A 16,995-nucleotide genomic window follows, 5' to 3' on the forward strand; every position below is an offset into this window, starting at 1 on the left:
TTGCTGTTGCGGTTGTGCTGACTGAGACTCAGCAGGAATTGTTACCGCAGCATTGTGCTGGAAGTAACGGTCCCTACTGGGTCCGCGTTGAGTATACACGGCGCTGGTATCGCCCTCTTTCTTCCTCTGCCCACTATTACCGAACGGCTTTTTCGAACCGGAAGAAGACGCGGATGTATTACCCTGAATCTTGCCCAATTTCAACCAACTCTCTATTCTTTCTCCAGCTACCACAATATCGGAGAAGTTGGTGACAGGACAGCCCACCATCCTTTCAGCAAATGGCCCCTGCAGGGTCCCCATAAACAAGTCCGACATTTCACGATCCACAAGCGGAGGTTGCACCCTAGCAGCCAGTTCTCTCCATCTTTGGGCATACTCCTTAAAGCCCTCATTGTGCTTTTGAGACATACCCTGCAGCTGGGTACGGCTCGGAGCCATATCTGCGTTGAACTGGTATTGCTTGAAGAAAGCATCTCCAAGATCTTGCCAACTCTTAATATCAGAAGACTTCAGCTTGGTATACCACTCCAGGGAGCCTCCAGACAGGCTGTCCTGGAAGAAGTACATCCACAACTTCTGGTCTGCCGTATATGCAGAAATTTTGCGGACGAATGCCTGGAGATGAGTTTCCGGGCAGGAACTACCGTTGTACTTGTCAAACGCCGGCGCTTTAAACTTCTGAGGGATCACAATCCCCTCCACCAGTCCCATGTTGGACATATTCACCACCCCCGGCGTGGCATAACTCTCAAGCACTTTTATCTTTTCAGCCAGCAGCTGAATTTCCTTGTTCTGAGGAGGAATGTTGTAAGGCACGAAAGGCTCATTCTGCATAGAAAATTGATCAGCCTCTCTATCTTCTTCCTGATCTTCATCAAAACCATAGAACGGAGGCACAAAATTGTCCTTCATATTCTGCCCCGGTTGGCCACCAATACCACCAAGACCACCAGCATTATTCACCAGACCAACAGTTGTCCTCTTTCCACCATCACGAGATCCCTGCCCCTGGTTGGAGACTCCATCCAGGTTGACCCCACTGTTCACAGCAGAAACCCGCTCGAGTTTCTCAACTTTGTCCGCCAGCGCTTTCTGACCAATTGCAAAGCCTCGCATTATATTGATCAGCTCGTTCATTTTATCTTTCAGTTCAAGCATATCTGCGCTGGGAAGTTCCATGAGTCTGGGAGTATTTCTTCTGGTATAATATCTGTGAGGGCGTGTTGAGTGCAAGGGTACTGTCCTTCGAGCGCGAGCAATGATTCCTGTCACAAACAAGCACGTTAGTAACAAATACCTGCAAAATAAAACACATGTTATTATGATCAATGCATGGATGCAGTGTCTATCCATATGAAGGACACTTTGTCTCTCGATCCTGGCATCACTGAGACTGATAATAATCCGGCATCAATATTCTGATATTCAGCATCTGATTTTATCGTGCAGATCGGAGATATGTGATTCAGCATGATACCCCCAACCATGTGTGTGTTTGTGTGAGTGCATACGGCAAAGCAAATAAAGCTTGAAAACCAATCACTGAATGGAAAATCATCATATAACCAAAAGTGCACAATCAGTGCCATAGTCATACATCAAGTCAAATAAAGTCCAATACAATCCTCCAGAATAGGAAAGAAATACAGACAAGTAGATTCCGTCAACAGGCCTGACGGTAATCCTGTGAAAGAATTCTTTAACTTGAATTAACTTTTAATGATAGCAAATTGTGTGATCATCATCCAAATTGGTTGTGCATTGCATTACATGATATATTTGTGTTCTTACTTTGTAATTCATCCCATTCTATTGTTGCATAACCACACATATAAGCCTACATTGAAAAATTCCTTAAAATAACAATTAAAATGCATTTTATGTCAGTATGTATCAATACATGACCCTTTGCATCGATACATGTAGCATATGATTAATCACAAACAATTCTTGTTCAGTATGCATCGATACATACGAACCATGCATCAATACATGGAAGGCCAAAAACTCTGTGCATCGATACACACGACACCTGCATCGATACATGACTACTTGAGTCAGCCTGTGCATCGATACATACGCATTGGGCATCGATACACATTAGTGCAAAATTCACATGCATCGATACACACGATTCCTGCATCGATACATGACTGATTAATTTCACCAAAAATCTATACAACTTACAGTATGCATCGATACACACTTCTATGTATCAATACACAGAGTTGTTTTAAGTGATAACAGCAACTGTTTTCTTAGGATATAAATACAGGTTTCAACAGCAGGTTAAGGTGACGAATTCAGTGAGCAAAAAGACAATTGAACACAAGATCAAAGAAGTGTTGGAGCAATTGTCAGTGAGCACATAGAAACCTGAAAGAGACTTCATCTTCTTCATCTTCTCAATCACTCTTCTTTCAAGAACATTTACACATAACAATTCTTGTTCTTTGGATCAAAGAAGCATTGAGATAACGTTCAGTGGTGTGATCAAGGATCTAGCTGTGGGTTGCAGTGGAACGATCGAGGATCTAGCTGAGTCGAAGATTGAAGGGGGTTTCTAGGAAAAACCTACTGGTTTGTCCTTCAAGAACTGGTGTGTTCTTGAGGGTTTGGGAGTCACATTTGCAGAACAGATTCAGCCGCAGCGTTGCGTTTGGAGATCGGGGGATTTCGCAAGCAAGTCGTGGAACCGGTGAATTGTTTGCAACTTTGTGCAGGAAAATCTTGATCGAGCTCAGATCAAGTGAAGGTTTATACAAGAAGAGGTTCTTGGAGTTTAGAAATTCTGTCTGTGTATCAAAACCTTGTATCAACGGATTCGGCAATAATTGATAATCAAAGTTCTCAATTTCATTTGAAATTGAGAGGGAGACGTACCCACACGCGAGGACGACGTGGGGAACTTCCTTAACAAATCTCTGCGTATCTTACTTTTACCTTAATCTTCTTTACGTTTCAATACTGTTTTGCAAATTCTGTTAGTGTGTGGTGATTGATTATATTTCTGGACAGCAGTGATAACAAAACCTTTAGTCATACATCATTGCTGTTTAGCATCAAACACTCACACACCAACTGTTTGACAAAACGGTTAACTCGATTGTGTTCATTGGAAATAGTATTTGAGGATAAGCGCATTCAATCTGTTAAAATTCTGTGTGTATTATTTCTGTCATTCTCATTAAAATCCAGCAACTGCACTTGCGTGTCCGGCTTTCTAGTAGCAGTTCAGAATAGACGGAAGTCGATTCGGGACTGCTTTTTCCGCTGTTTTTGAAAACTCTGATTAAACGTTAAATCCGTTAAATTTTTAAAGAGGTGATCTATTCACCCCCCCCTCTCGATCACTAGCCACACCGTCTAACAAGTGGTATCAGAGCGCCGGTTCGCTGGTGCTCTGTGGCTGCCTGTAACAGTATGGATTCTGAACCAAAGGGGGCGTATAATAGAGCGCCTATTTTCAACGGTGAAAATTACGGCTACTGGAAAGACTGCATGCGGGTTCATATAAATTCTGTGGATAGGTTAGTATGGGCTGCCATTGAAAACGGTCCGTTTCAAATTACAATGACAAATGCGGCTGGCGCCATAGTACCTAAACCAGAAGATGATTGGAATGAGAAAGATGAGAAAAAGTGGTCGTGTGATTGGAGAGCTCGAAACATGTTAATTTCAGCACTTGGTGTTGATGAATATTATCGAGTATCACATTGCACGACTGCTAAAGAAATGTGGGACGCTTTAGAAGTTGCCCATGAGGGTACTACTGAAGTAAAACAGTCCCGCATTAACACACTCAATCAGGAATTTGAGCTCTTTCGCATGAAACAAGGAGAATCCATCTCCGACATGCAAAAGAGATTCACCCATCTAACTAACCGATTGAATGCTCTTGGAAAACCTATTTCCAATGAAATTGCTACTAATAAAATTCTCAGGTGTCTTAGCAGGGAGTGGCAACCTAAAGTTACAGCAATCAAGGAAGCCAACGATCTTACAAGACTTACGATTACAACACTGTTTGGAAAGCTGGAAGAACATCAGCAAGCTTTGGAAAGTCTTGAAAAATATGAGAATAAAAGTAAGAAGGAGAAGGAAAAGAAAAGAGACAAAGAGGGAGAGAAGAAGCCAATAGCTCTTGTGGCTTCTAGCTCTAAGTTCTCACGAAAAGAGCAAAGCGACAATGATTCAAGTAGTGACAAAGACTCGGATGATGAGGAAATGGGACTGTTTGTAAGGAGATACAATAGATTCATTCGAAAGAATGGAGTCAAGCATTCCGACAAAAATCTCATGAAGTTTCGAAGACAATCCATAAATTCGAAACAAGAAGAAAACAAGAAGAGTAGAGGAAGAGGATCATGCTTTAATTGTGGTAAATCCGGACACTTTAAAACGGAATGCCCTATGAAGTATAAGGACCAAAGAAAAGACTCACCAAAAGGTCACAGCAAGCAAAGGAGAGCGTATATTGCATGGGAAAGTGATAGTGAGTCATCAAACACACAAAGCTCAAGTGATGATGATGAAGCTGCAAATCTGTGCCTTATGGCTCACTCAAAAATTCAGTCCTACCACAAGAAGAAAAGCAATGACAAAAAGGTAAAACAAGCTTACTTCAATAACTTCTCCTCTATGTCTTTTTCGGAATTAAAAATAGCTTTTGAAAAACTGCATAACGAAGCTGTAGATGCTTTTAAACGACTTGCTTCCGACAAACATATCTTCTCCTTTTTGGAAGGAAAAGTGAACAAAGCTGAAATTGATTTAGAAGCATTGAAAACTAGTATTGCAGAAAATTCAAAAACTATTGACACTGACGGATGTAGTAGAGTTGGGTATTGTGACGCTTGTTATGTTTGGCAAAAAGAGGTAAACACTCTTAAGGCCAAATTAGAGAAAGCGCTACAACCTAAAATTACTTATGTCGTTGACCCCAAGTTGTTTAAGAAGTCATTGAATCCTCCATATGCAAAATACTCTTTTATTCTGAAGGATTCAATGAACAAGAAACAACAAACACATCATCATGGTTTATGTCATTATTGTTGTCATGCTGGCCATACCATTGAAAAATGCAAATTTAGGAGATTTCTAGTCCCTAAAGGTATTTATCAATGGAAGCCAAAAGGCAACCATGTTAACACTTACCCTCTTGGACCCAATGAAAATTGGGGACCAACTTCTCTCTTTTGATGTTGTAGGATGAGTGCCTTGCCTCCGTAGATAGAAGGTGGTTTCTTGACAGCGGCTGCTCAAGGCACATGACCGGTGACATATCGCTTTTTATAGACTTCAAGGCGAAGAAAAAGGGATATGTTACTTATGGAGACAACAACAAAGGAGCTATACTCGGCAAAGGTAGTGTAGGTAATCCCTCCACCACTACTATTTCAAATGTCCATTTAGTTGAGGGACTTAAACACAACTTGTTAAGCATAAGTCAACTATGCGACATGGGCTATAAAGTTTCGTTTTCAAAAACTTGCTGCATAATTGAACATGCTGAACAAAACATTGTGTTTAAGGGTGTAAGAGTAAACAACATCTATATGCTTGACTTGTTTGATGTACCGTTAACAAACACTAAATGTCTAGTCACCTTGAATGATGATTCTTGGCTTTGGCATAGACGTTTAGCTCATGTTAACTTCGATTTGCTAAACAAGGTTGTATCTAAGGATCTAGTAGTTGGTCTACCAAAAATAAAATTTTCAAAAGACCACCTATGTGACGCGCGCCAAATGGGAAAGCAAACAAGGGTGTCTTTTAAATCTAAAAATGTAATTTCAACTTCACGACCCCTTGAGCTTCTCCATATGGACCTCTTTGGACCTTCTAGGACAAAGAGCCTAGGTGGAAACTACTATGGCTTTGTAATAGTTGATGACTACTCTAGATTCACTTGGACTATATTCCTTCATAGCAAAGATGAAACCTTTTCTGCTTTTAAAAATTTTGCAAATCTGTCCCAAAACAAAATGAATTCCAAAATAGTTACAATTCGTAGCGATCATGGTGGTGAGTTTCAAAATTATCACTTTGAGAAGTTTTGTGACAAGTATGGCATTGAGCATAACTTTTCAGCCCCTCGCACTCCACAACAAAATGGCGTTGTGGAGCGTAAAAATCGTGTTTTAGAGGAGTTGGCAAGAACAATGCTTAATGAGGGTGGATTACCAAAATACTTTTGGGCTGATGCTGTTAGCACAGCATGTTATGTCCTAAACAGAATTTTAATTCGCCCTATTTTGAACAAAACTCCTTATGAACTTTTGAAAGGAAGAAAACCAAACTTGTCACATCTTCACGTATTCGGGTGTAAATGTTTTGTTTTGAATAACGGTAAGGAAAACATTGGGAAGTTTGATGCAAAAGCGGATGAAGGTATTTTTCTTGGTTACTCAATGTCAAGTAAAGCATATAGAGTGTATAATAAGCGTTTACTTACTATTGAAGAGTCGGTTCATGTTTCTTTTGATGAGTCTTATCCGAAAAATGTCGGAAAAGGTATTTCTTTTGATGACGCAGGTGTATCTACAGAAGACATACTCAAGGAAGCTGTTGAGGAAATTGATCAGTCCAAAACAGCTGCCCATGAGAAGGAGGAAGATACAAGTCATGAAGAAATTGAGGAAGAAAAGACAGCTGAAGTGAATGATCTTCCAACAGCTTGGAGATCCTCAAAAGACCATCCCATCGACAACATTTTGGGAGACATTTCAAAGGGAGTAATGACCCGGTCTAAGATAAGTAACTTTTGTTCTCACTTCGCGTTTGTTTCACAAGTTGAGCCTAAAAATGCCAAAGAGGCCTTGATTGATGAGTTTTGGCTAATGGCCATGCAAGAAGAGCTTAATCAATTTAAAAGAAATGACGTTTGGGAACTTGTCCCTCGTCCGCGAGATCATCATATCATAGGCACTAAGTGGGTTTTTAGAAACAAACTTGATGAAAACGGAGTGATTACTAGGAACAAGGCACGCTTAGTAGCACAAGGATATAACCAAGAGGAGGGCATAGACTATGAGGAAACTTATGCTCCAGTTGCTCGCCTCGAAGCTATACGTCTTTTGCTCGCCTATGCGTGTTCTAAGGATTTTAAGCTTTACCAAATGGACGTAAAGAGTGCCTTTCTTAATGGTGTCATAAATGAAGAAGTGTATGTTTCACAACCTCCCGGTTTTGAAAATGCTGAAAATCTAGATCATGTTTACAAATTAAAAAGAGCTTTGTATGGTCTTAAACAAGCCCCTCGGGTTTGGTATGAAAGGCTTAGCAAATTCCTAATTGATCATGGATATTCAAGAGGTAAAGTGGACAATACTCTCTTTATTAAACACAAAGGGAAGCACATTCTTTTAGTTCAAGTTTATGTCGACGACATCATATTTGGTTCAACTAACATACACTTGGTCGAAGAATTTTCTAAGGTTATGCAGGGTGAATTTGAGATGAGTCTAATGGGGGAGCTAAACTACTTCCTAGGACTGCAAATAAAGCAACTTGATGAAGGTACTGCAGTATGTCAAACAAAATACTGCAGAGAACTACTCAAGCGCTTTGGAATGAATGACTCAAAATCAATCGACACTCCAATGCCTACCAACGGAAATCTAGAAAAGGATGAGCACGGTAAGTGTGTAGATGTCAAAAGATTCAGAGGTATGATCGGATCTCTCTTGTATCTTTCTGCTTCTAGACCTGACATCATGTTTAGTGTTTGCATGTGTGCACGCTATCAATCAAATCCTAAAGAATCGCACCTAAAAGCGGTGAAGCGCATATTCAGATACCTTCATGGAACATCTAAATATGGGCTTTGGTATTCTAAAGGAAGTGATTGTAGCCTAGTAGGGTACTCCGATTCTGATTTTGCTGGCTGCAAATCAGATAGGAAAAGTACAAGTGGTACGTGTCACCTATTTTCAAACTCCTTGGTCAGTTGGCACAGCAAAAAGCAAGTTTCTGTGGCTTTGTCAACTGCAGAGGCTGAATACGTTGCAGCCGGTAGTTGTTGCGCTCAGATTTTATGGCTTAAGCAGCAACTACAAGACTTCAACATTCAACTCAAACGTATTCCCATCAAATGTGACAACACTAGTGCCATAAACCTCACTAAAAACCCTGTTTTACACTCACGCACTAAACACATAGAGATTAGACATCATTTCCTTCGCGATCATGTTGAAAAAGAAGACGTTGTCTTTGAGCACGTTGACTCCAAAAATCAGCTTGCTGATATTTTCACTAAACCATTGGCAACGGAACCTTTCTTCAACATACGTCGTGAATTAGGAATCTTAGATCTATCTCATTTGATGTCATAAGTATGTTACATCTTAATTATATTATGCCTCACCGTGTGTGACAAGCACTGTTTTAGATGTCAATTATCCTTCACAAGATCTCTCCAACAGAGGTAATATCAAACCTTTCTACAATTTTCTTATTGATTAGTGATTGTGTTTGTTAGAACAAATATGCTTACTCTAGTTGATGTAAAGTTTGCTTGAATATACTTCCTGTCTATAATGTGTGCTCATTAAAAATCTGATTTCTGAGCAAAATTATCATGACATAGTGCTACTGCATAATCATACTGCATAAAAACTCATTAAAAACCAGTTCAGCATCAGTATGTATCGACACATACGAAGCCTGCATCGATACATATGCTCTGAAATTAAATTTTTTGAAAAACTGATTCAGTATGCATCGATGCATCTATCGCAGGTATCGATACACAAGGCTATTGAAAACACTAGGCATCGACGCATCCATCGCATGTATCGATACACATGACAATTTTGAAATACTTGGCATCGACGCATAACTCTCTGCATCGATACTTACTGCTGTCATCTGAATTAAATGCATTTTTTTTCTCTCTCATGCATCGACACATCAACCAATCATATCATCTCTTATCTCATTACTTCATCTCATCTGCCCTCAAAAACCCCAAAACCAGTGGCTAACCCTAATCCTTCTCATCTTCACTCTCTCACAAACTTGGTAAAACCCTAAGTCCCATATCACCATGCCTCCATGCACCATTCCAGCCAGAGCCAAAGGAAAAGGAAAGGGAAAGGAAGCAGCCGGTACGTCTCAGCAACCACCAGATGTTCCTTCAAATGCCTTAGACATTATTCATCCTGCCATTGCTGCTGAATTTGAGGAATCCTTCAAGGCCAGGTTGGTAATGAAACCTCATATCTTTGATAAAACAGATGCTGTTCACCTGCACCTAAATGAAGTAGTTGAACTGTTACATGCACAAAAACTTGGGTCCTTTCTATCTACAAAAGATGACTATCATGAGGATTTCATCCGGGCCTTTTATGCTGGTTTACACACTGGTCCAGGCTATATGTTCCGGTGTTCTATCGGAGTCAGAACATATACCTTTGAAGCCTCTGATTGGGAAACGGTCTTTCAAATGCCGCTTCCGTCGATGGCTTTCAAGTCCTGGCATGACCTGCACTTTGATCCTGAATTTGACCTGAAGGACTTTACAACTTCTATCCTAAAGATTGATAGACCGTTGAGTGAGGACGAACACGTCACGTCAGGTATGATCAAACAAACTTCGCGTATTCTACACTGGATCATTACACACATTCTGCGTCCAACCAACAGTGGCCACTCTCGGTTGGATAGGCCTAGCATACATCTTCTCTACATTCTGCAAAATAAGATTCACTTAAATTGGGCGAACTACTTTGTAAAACGTCTATTTTATATGCGAGACAGCAAAACTGTAGCGCTAGGGTATGCCTCTCAAGTCATGAAAATTCTAAAGTTTTGGAAAGTTACAATACCTATTGTGCCTCTCCTATCTCCATCTGCAGCTCAAGAATTTGATTCTGCCACTCTATCGCATATGGGATATCGATGGGACAAAGACCGCAAATGCTTCTACTTTTTGAAAGAAAATCCAAAACCAGAATTTACAACTTTGACGTGCCTTCTGAACGCATCCATGTTGCTGAAGAACAGCCTGATGAAGAAATGCAGGATGCGCCTGAAACAGATGTGCCTCAAGCTGAGGCCAATACTGGTTGGGGTGAGTGGGTGCCACGAAGGTGGTCTCCCACCAACTACGTACCTGAACCTACAGCCCCTCCATTCGCCGGTGGTACTTCAGCCTCAACACCAAATGCGGACATCACTCACATGCTTCAACAGATGGAAATCGTCAACAAAGAACGCCATGAAGAAGCACGGTACTGGCATGTTCAACAAACTGAATGGCACAACGAGCATCGGGACTGGCATGATGAGCATACACGGATGTATCACAATCAACACGCCTGGCACCAAGACTTGGTTAAATGGCATCAGGTTTTCTATAACGAAATGGCCGGCTTTATGGATGATTGCCGTGCAAACCCTGGGATTATGGACAGCTTTAGAAGCACTGAAGTTCAGAATCGATTTAGGCGATACTCCTTCATGGGCCAAAATCCAGACACAATGCCTCCTCCTCCGCCTCCGCCAAGCTACCGAGATCCTGACAGACATGATGAGGAGTCCTGTGGTGGCAACAATCCAAATTAACCAACCACCTTTTCATCTCACTGCATTTCATTTCATATTGCTCATGTTTTATTTTGTTGCACATTATATAGTTTCGCTTATGTAACTCTTAAACTTGTTCGCACACTTAAAATGCTTTTCAATTTCTGTTTACCTCTACTTGTTATTGCCCTTACTGTTTGAATGATTCTTTGTGAATGATTCTTTAACTTGCAGCTTCTTTCTTTGTGATTGATAGCCTATTATCCATGTTTGCCATGCCCTGCTACACTTTCTGCTTGATAACTATGTGTCTTCCTCTTTTTGATGTTGACAAAGGGGGAGAAAACGCAGATATGCACAAACTCAGGGGGAGTATCACACATCTTGCCAAGAATTTGCCATCATCAAAAAGGGGGAGTTTGTGAAAGAATTCTTTAACTTGAATTAACTTTTAATGATAGCAAATTGTGTGATCATCATCCAAATTGGTTGTGCATTGCATTACATGATATATTTGTGTTCTTACTTTGTAATTCATCCCATTCTATTGTTGCATAACCACACATATAAGCCTACATTGAAAAATTCCTTAAAATAACAATTAAAATGCATTTTATGTCAGTATGTATCAATACATGACCCTTTGCATCGATACATGTAGCATATGATTAATCACAAACAATTCTTGTTCAGTATGCATCGATACGTACGAACCATGCATCAATACATGGAAGGCCAAAAACTCTGTGCATCGATACACACGACACCTGCATCGATACATGACTACTTGAGTCAGCCTGTGCATCGATACATACGCATTGGGCATCGATACACATTAGTGCAAAATTCACATGCATCGATACACACGATTCCTGCATCGATACATGACTGATTAATTTCACCAAAAATCTATACAACTTACAGTATGCATCGATACACACTTCTATGTATCAATACACAGAGTTGTTTTAAGTGATAACAGCAACTGTTTTCTTAGGATATAAATACAGGTTTCAACAGCAGGTTAAGGTGACGAATTCAGTGAGCAAAAAGACAATTGAACACAAGATCAAAGAAGTGTTGGAGCAATTGTCAGTGAGCACATAGAAACCTGAAAGAGACTTCATCTTCTTCATCTTCTCAATCACTCTTCTTTCAAGAACATTTACACATAACAATTCTTGTTCTTTGGATCAAAGAAGCATTGAGATAACGTTCAGTGGTGTGATCAAGGATCTAGCTGTGGGTTGCAGTGGAACGATTGAGGATCTAGCTGAGTCGAAGATTGAAGGGGGTTTCTAGGAAAAACCTACTGGTTTGTCCTTCAAGAACTGGTGTATTCTTGAGGGTTTGGGAGTCACATTTGCAGAACAGATTCAGCCGCAGCGTTGCGTTTGGAGATCGGGGGATTTCGCAAGCAAGTCGTGGAACCGGTGAATTGTTTGCAACTTTGTGCAGGAAAATCTTGATCGAGCTCAGATCAAGTGAAGGTTTATACAAGAAGAGGTTCTTGGAGTTTAGAAATTCTGTCTGTGTATCAAAACCTTGTATCAACGGATTCGGCAATAATTGATAATCAAAGTTCTCAATTTCATTTGAAATTGAGAGGGAGACGTACCCACACGCGAGGACGACGTGGGGAACTTCCTTAACAAATCTCTGCGTATCTTACTTTTACCTTAATCTTCTTTACGTTTCAATACTGTTTTGCAAATTCTGTTAGTGTGTGGTGATTGATTATATTTCTGGACAGCAGTGATAACAAAACCTTTAGTCATACATCATTGCTGTTTAGCATCAAACACTCACACACCAACTGTTTGACAAAACGGTTAACTCGATTGTGTTCATTGGAAATAGTATTTGAGGATAAGCGCATTCAATCTGTTAAAATTTTGTGTGTATTATTTCTGTCATTCTCATTAAAATCCAGCAACTGCACTTGCGTGTCCGGCTTTCTAGTAGCAGTTCAGAATAGACGGAAGTCGATTCGGGACTGCTTTTTCCGCTGTTTTTGAAAACTCTGATTAAACGTTAAATCCGTTAAATTTTTAAAGAGGTGATCTATTCACCCCCCCTCTCGATCACTAGCCACACCGTCTAACAAATCCAACACAAATGAAAGATCTAACTGGATGAGGGTCCCACAGATGGCCCTATCTCATCTTCCATCCTCGCGAACTCTGCGGCGAACCTGAGCTCGGTGTTCTCCTGCTGCAGTCTTCCAACTTCTTTCTGATGAATCTTCATCTGCCTGAAATAGTGGTCTCTCTCTGACATGTAGTGATCTCTCTCAGCGGTGATCTTCAGACTCTCTGCTTCCTTGACTTTCAGCTTTGTCTCCCACTCAGTAATAAGACTTCTGACTCTGTCATCCCTCTGATCTCTGACAAGTATTTGCCTTCTCTTCTCATCTTCAATGACCTTCGACGCTCTGAACAGCTTATCCTTAGTGATGTCGTGCTCCCTGTTGGATGATGCTAAAGCTTGGCTGATCTTCCCATAGTAGGCCGTATCCATCTCAAAGCGTTTGGCTTCCAAGGCATGTCGTTTGTCTCGATCTTCCATCCTCACTTTGATTTCCTGATTAGCTGCCTGAAAATGAGCAACACTTCTCTCCAACTCAGCTTTCTCTGCAAGTAACCGATCTCTGGCCTTCTTCATCTCAAGGAACTCCTCCATGCTGACAGAAGCACTTGGACCCTCAATCATAGGACACCCCAAATCACCTCCAGGAAATGGTAGAAATGTAGCCTCAATCCTCTTCCGCAACCAATCCTCGAACAAAGGAAAATACCGACTGTTGACTTTGCCAAATGGAACCTTACCCTTCTTCTGGATATCTCGCCACTCATCCAATACCTGCCTCAGCTTGGTCTGGTTACCATCAATCGGGAAATAGAAGGACTCCTGAATCTCTCGCCCGAGAGGAGGACCCTCTACAGCAAACCCCATCTGTCTCCTGAGAAGCGTTGGGTTGTATATTAATGCAACCCTGAACTCCCACCAAAGGCACATTAGGTAAACTCCCACAACTGCATATAAAGTCTCGACCAGCCAGACCATTATGAGTCCAAGCAATGTCATCAGCCCGCAGACCCATCAATCTGAAGGACCACTTGACACTGGGATCAATCTGAACAAAGGCACCTCTGGAAGGCAAATACCCCATAAACCATCGGAAGAGCAACTGAGAACAGCATCTGATCAAGCCACCACGCCTCTTCTCATTCCTGTTATGCACCGAGTAGTAAACATCTCCAATCAGAGTAGGAATAGGGTTTCTCTGCATGAACAACCTGACAGCATTATGGTCCACAAAATTCTTCTAATTAGGAAACAGAACAGTCCCATAAATGCTCACAGCAATCAGAGCACAAACCGTCTTCCAGTTACCCATAGCAGCATGTTCCTTGGCATTAGCCTCCAAGAAACTCAAGTGAAATCCAGGTAATTTTCCTTTCTCCTTCAAACCCTCCTTGACCATTTCCGAACTCAAATAAAGAGCACGCGAAATTCCAAGGACATCTGGATCTGTTCTAGTGACATGGAAAGGAATCTGATCTCGGATCTGAATACCCAGGATACTAGCATAGTCTTCCATCAGAGGTCCCAACAAATAACCAGGAAATACGAAACACCTCAGCCCCGGGTCATAAAACTGGAGAAGAGTATGGATGGTGCTTCTGTCACTGTCAGTGAGTCTGAAAACCATCTTCAGGATACTACCATATGCCTCCCTGAACATCCCCACATGGTCAGGAGTAATCAATGCTATCATCTCCTTCAACACACCACTCTCTGGATCGAAGAAACTGTAAGCAATGTTGTCTTTCAGGCCGGTCCTCATATCTGAACAGAAAGTCTCTCAACCAGAATCTCGATCAAAAGTGTCCCTGCATATGGATAAACATGTGTTAGATGCAATTAATGCAAAATGTAATGATGCTGATGAATGAATGCAATGCGTTGCCATCCTCCAAGCCATCTAATCATCTGTACTGAATCTGGTCTCAACTGATCATAACCATCTGAGGAACGTGTAACCACGAATCTGACCCACGGGTTCCGAAATAAACGGAAGACAGATACATCATCATCATCACTAGTCTCTGAGCAGACACACCATCACCATCTGAATCGGCCCGGGGAATCCTGAAATAAACGGATCCCCACTGATAAATAACTCGGCCCAGGGAATCCTGAAATAAACGGATCCCCACTGATAAATCACGGACAGCAATCCGGCGTCACGGCAATAAATGACCATAAATCCGACTTATAAATAGGACTCTGATCCACGGAACAAAAAGAGTCACCATCTGATCACCAACAGAACATGCATCTGAAAGAAACACCCTCCCCTCACAGGTAAATTCTAATCAGGTCATCCTAAGACGGATAATAGTCTCGACAATCGGGCAGAGATACTCAATGGGTTTGCCCTTTCGGGTGTGCCATTGTAGCTCTCCTGAGATCGTCTAAACCAAAGATCCGGGAAATGATCGGTCACCAGAGTCAACAGCTCAAATGAAGTAACTCAACCAAAGCGGAATACCCACAGAGGCAAGCACTATCAAATGAACCTCGTCCGGCTTGTGGTACATCACGCCGCCAGGCACATGTTGACCTAACATGAAGGAGGCGACATGAGACCACACTAATCCTAGGTGTATACTCGGGCCTGGGTTTTAGCCCCACTCAGAACACCCACCCCAAACAGAGGAACCACCTGCATAGAGGACGGCAACAACATGATAGTATGATGCATGCAAACATTTAATGCAAATATATATACACACTGGTTAGAATAATAACTGCAATAAATAACACACAACAAGCAACCCAAACCAATCCTAGAACGCTAGGAGGGACTCGCTTAGGGACGATGGACCAGCATAGGTCTACATCGCTTATCCCCAGCAGAGTCGCCAGCTGTCGCATCCTGCGAAAAATCAACCGGCGAGCTAAAAATAAAAACACACAGAGCCGCCACTAAACGTTATTTATCCCAAGATAGGGAAAGGAAACGCTCAGAGAAACCTGGAAAGACATGGTCTCGCGACCAGAGAGAAAAGGTTCGGGAGTCGGTTACGCGAGGGGAAGGTATTAGCACCCCTCACGTCCGTCGTACTCGACGGGATCCACGTCCTAGAATAAAGAAAAGGTTGCTAAACATCACACACACACAGGGAACGCAGGTGGGGTTAAGAGAAGGGAGCTCGATAAGGTATCGCACCTTAGGCCTACATATCTTGTCTGGAACAAGAATCAGAGCCACTGTAGTTCGGCTTACGCACGCCAAACAACACAAAACATACAAACAAGAAAGGGTGGCAAACATGGAGCCCGACAACCACTGGATGGAATTACGTCAGCATCCGAACCAAAACACACTCAAAAGGGCAAACGTGGAGCCCGACAGCCAATCCTGGGCTTATGTCAGCATCCGAACCCAAAACACACAATAGCATACAACAAACAAACAAACAAACACACGCAAAAAAGAAAAAGGCGCCCGGAGAGGTCTCGCACGACCCCCTGCCTACATACCTCGTCTGGAACGAGGATCAGGGCGATGTAGTTCCCCTGAAAGGGACTAAATTGCTAACCAGAAACCGGGAAAAGACACACGACTAGGGAGCTGAGACTCGAGCCTAATGTTGTCATGCATCGTTTACCCTAAGTTCAGTTTTCTATCCTACTTGCATAAGCAAACTATCCTAACCAGGAAAGAAGCTAGCACACAAGCATACAATCATATATCAAATGAGAACAATCATGTCAATCAGGTATCCACATAGCACGCACTATAGCCAAACAAGGGGCTCACACAATAGGTTTGACTGCCTCAGCAAGTCGTCTGTACGGGCTGTGTTTGCTCTTAACCTTGCCATTACGAGGCTAAGGTGAAGCAGATGATAGGTGAAGTGAGGATCAGACCTCACAGCTCTTATCCCTAACCAGGGAGAGCTTCTGACAAATGAGCATGGGTCCAGAATAGGGGAACCCTTCTATACTCAGAGACTCTGACACAATGTGCACTGCACGGATCTTGGGCTTATGATCTCAATGCTACAACCATGTAATGGGAGCAAGGAGAAGACTCAACTGAATAGTGGGGGATAGATTGCATATCCCTACCTTCCACCAATTGCCTTGATTAAGGACTTTACCTGCTTAGGCACAAAATTAAACAAACACAATCATCGCCTCTTAAGGAGGACTTCAGACATTTATTTGCCCGGCCCGGTAACAGCCGGGTCTCCAGACTACATGAAGTTAGGAAGTTATACCTCAATGCAAGTTGCTTAAGCAAAGCAAAGCAAAAGTTCACAAGGAACTGAGCAACTAAAAGTACCTGGAAACAGTCAAACACAGTTAGTACTCAGACAGACAAAACTAAACAGCAAAAGTTCAATCAGTTAATCTATACAAGCTAATGCACAACAAGGCAAGCTC

This window comes from Lathyrus oleraceus, chromosome 7, assembly GCF_024323335.1.
Source record: "Lathyrus oleraceus cultivar Zhongwan6 chromosome 7, CAAS_Psat_ZW6_1.0, whole genome shotgun sequence".
NCBI lineage: Eukaryota > Viridiplantae > Streptophyta > Magnoliopsida > Fabales > Fabaceae > Lathyrus > Lathyrus oleraceus.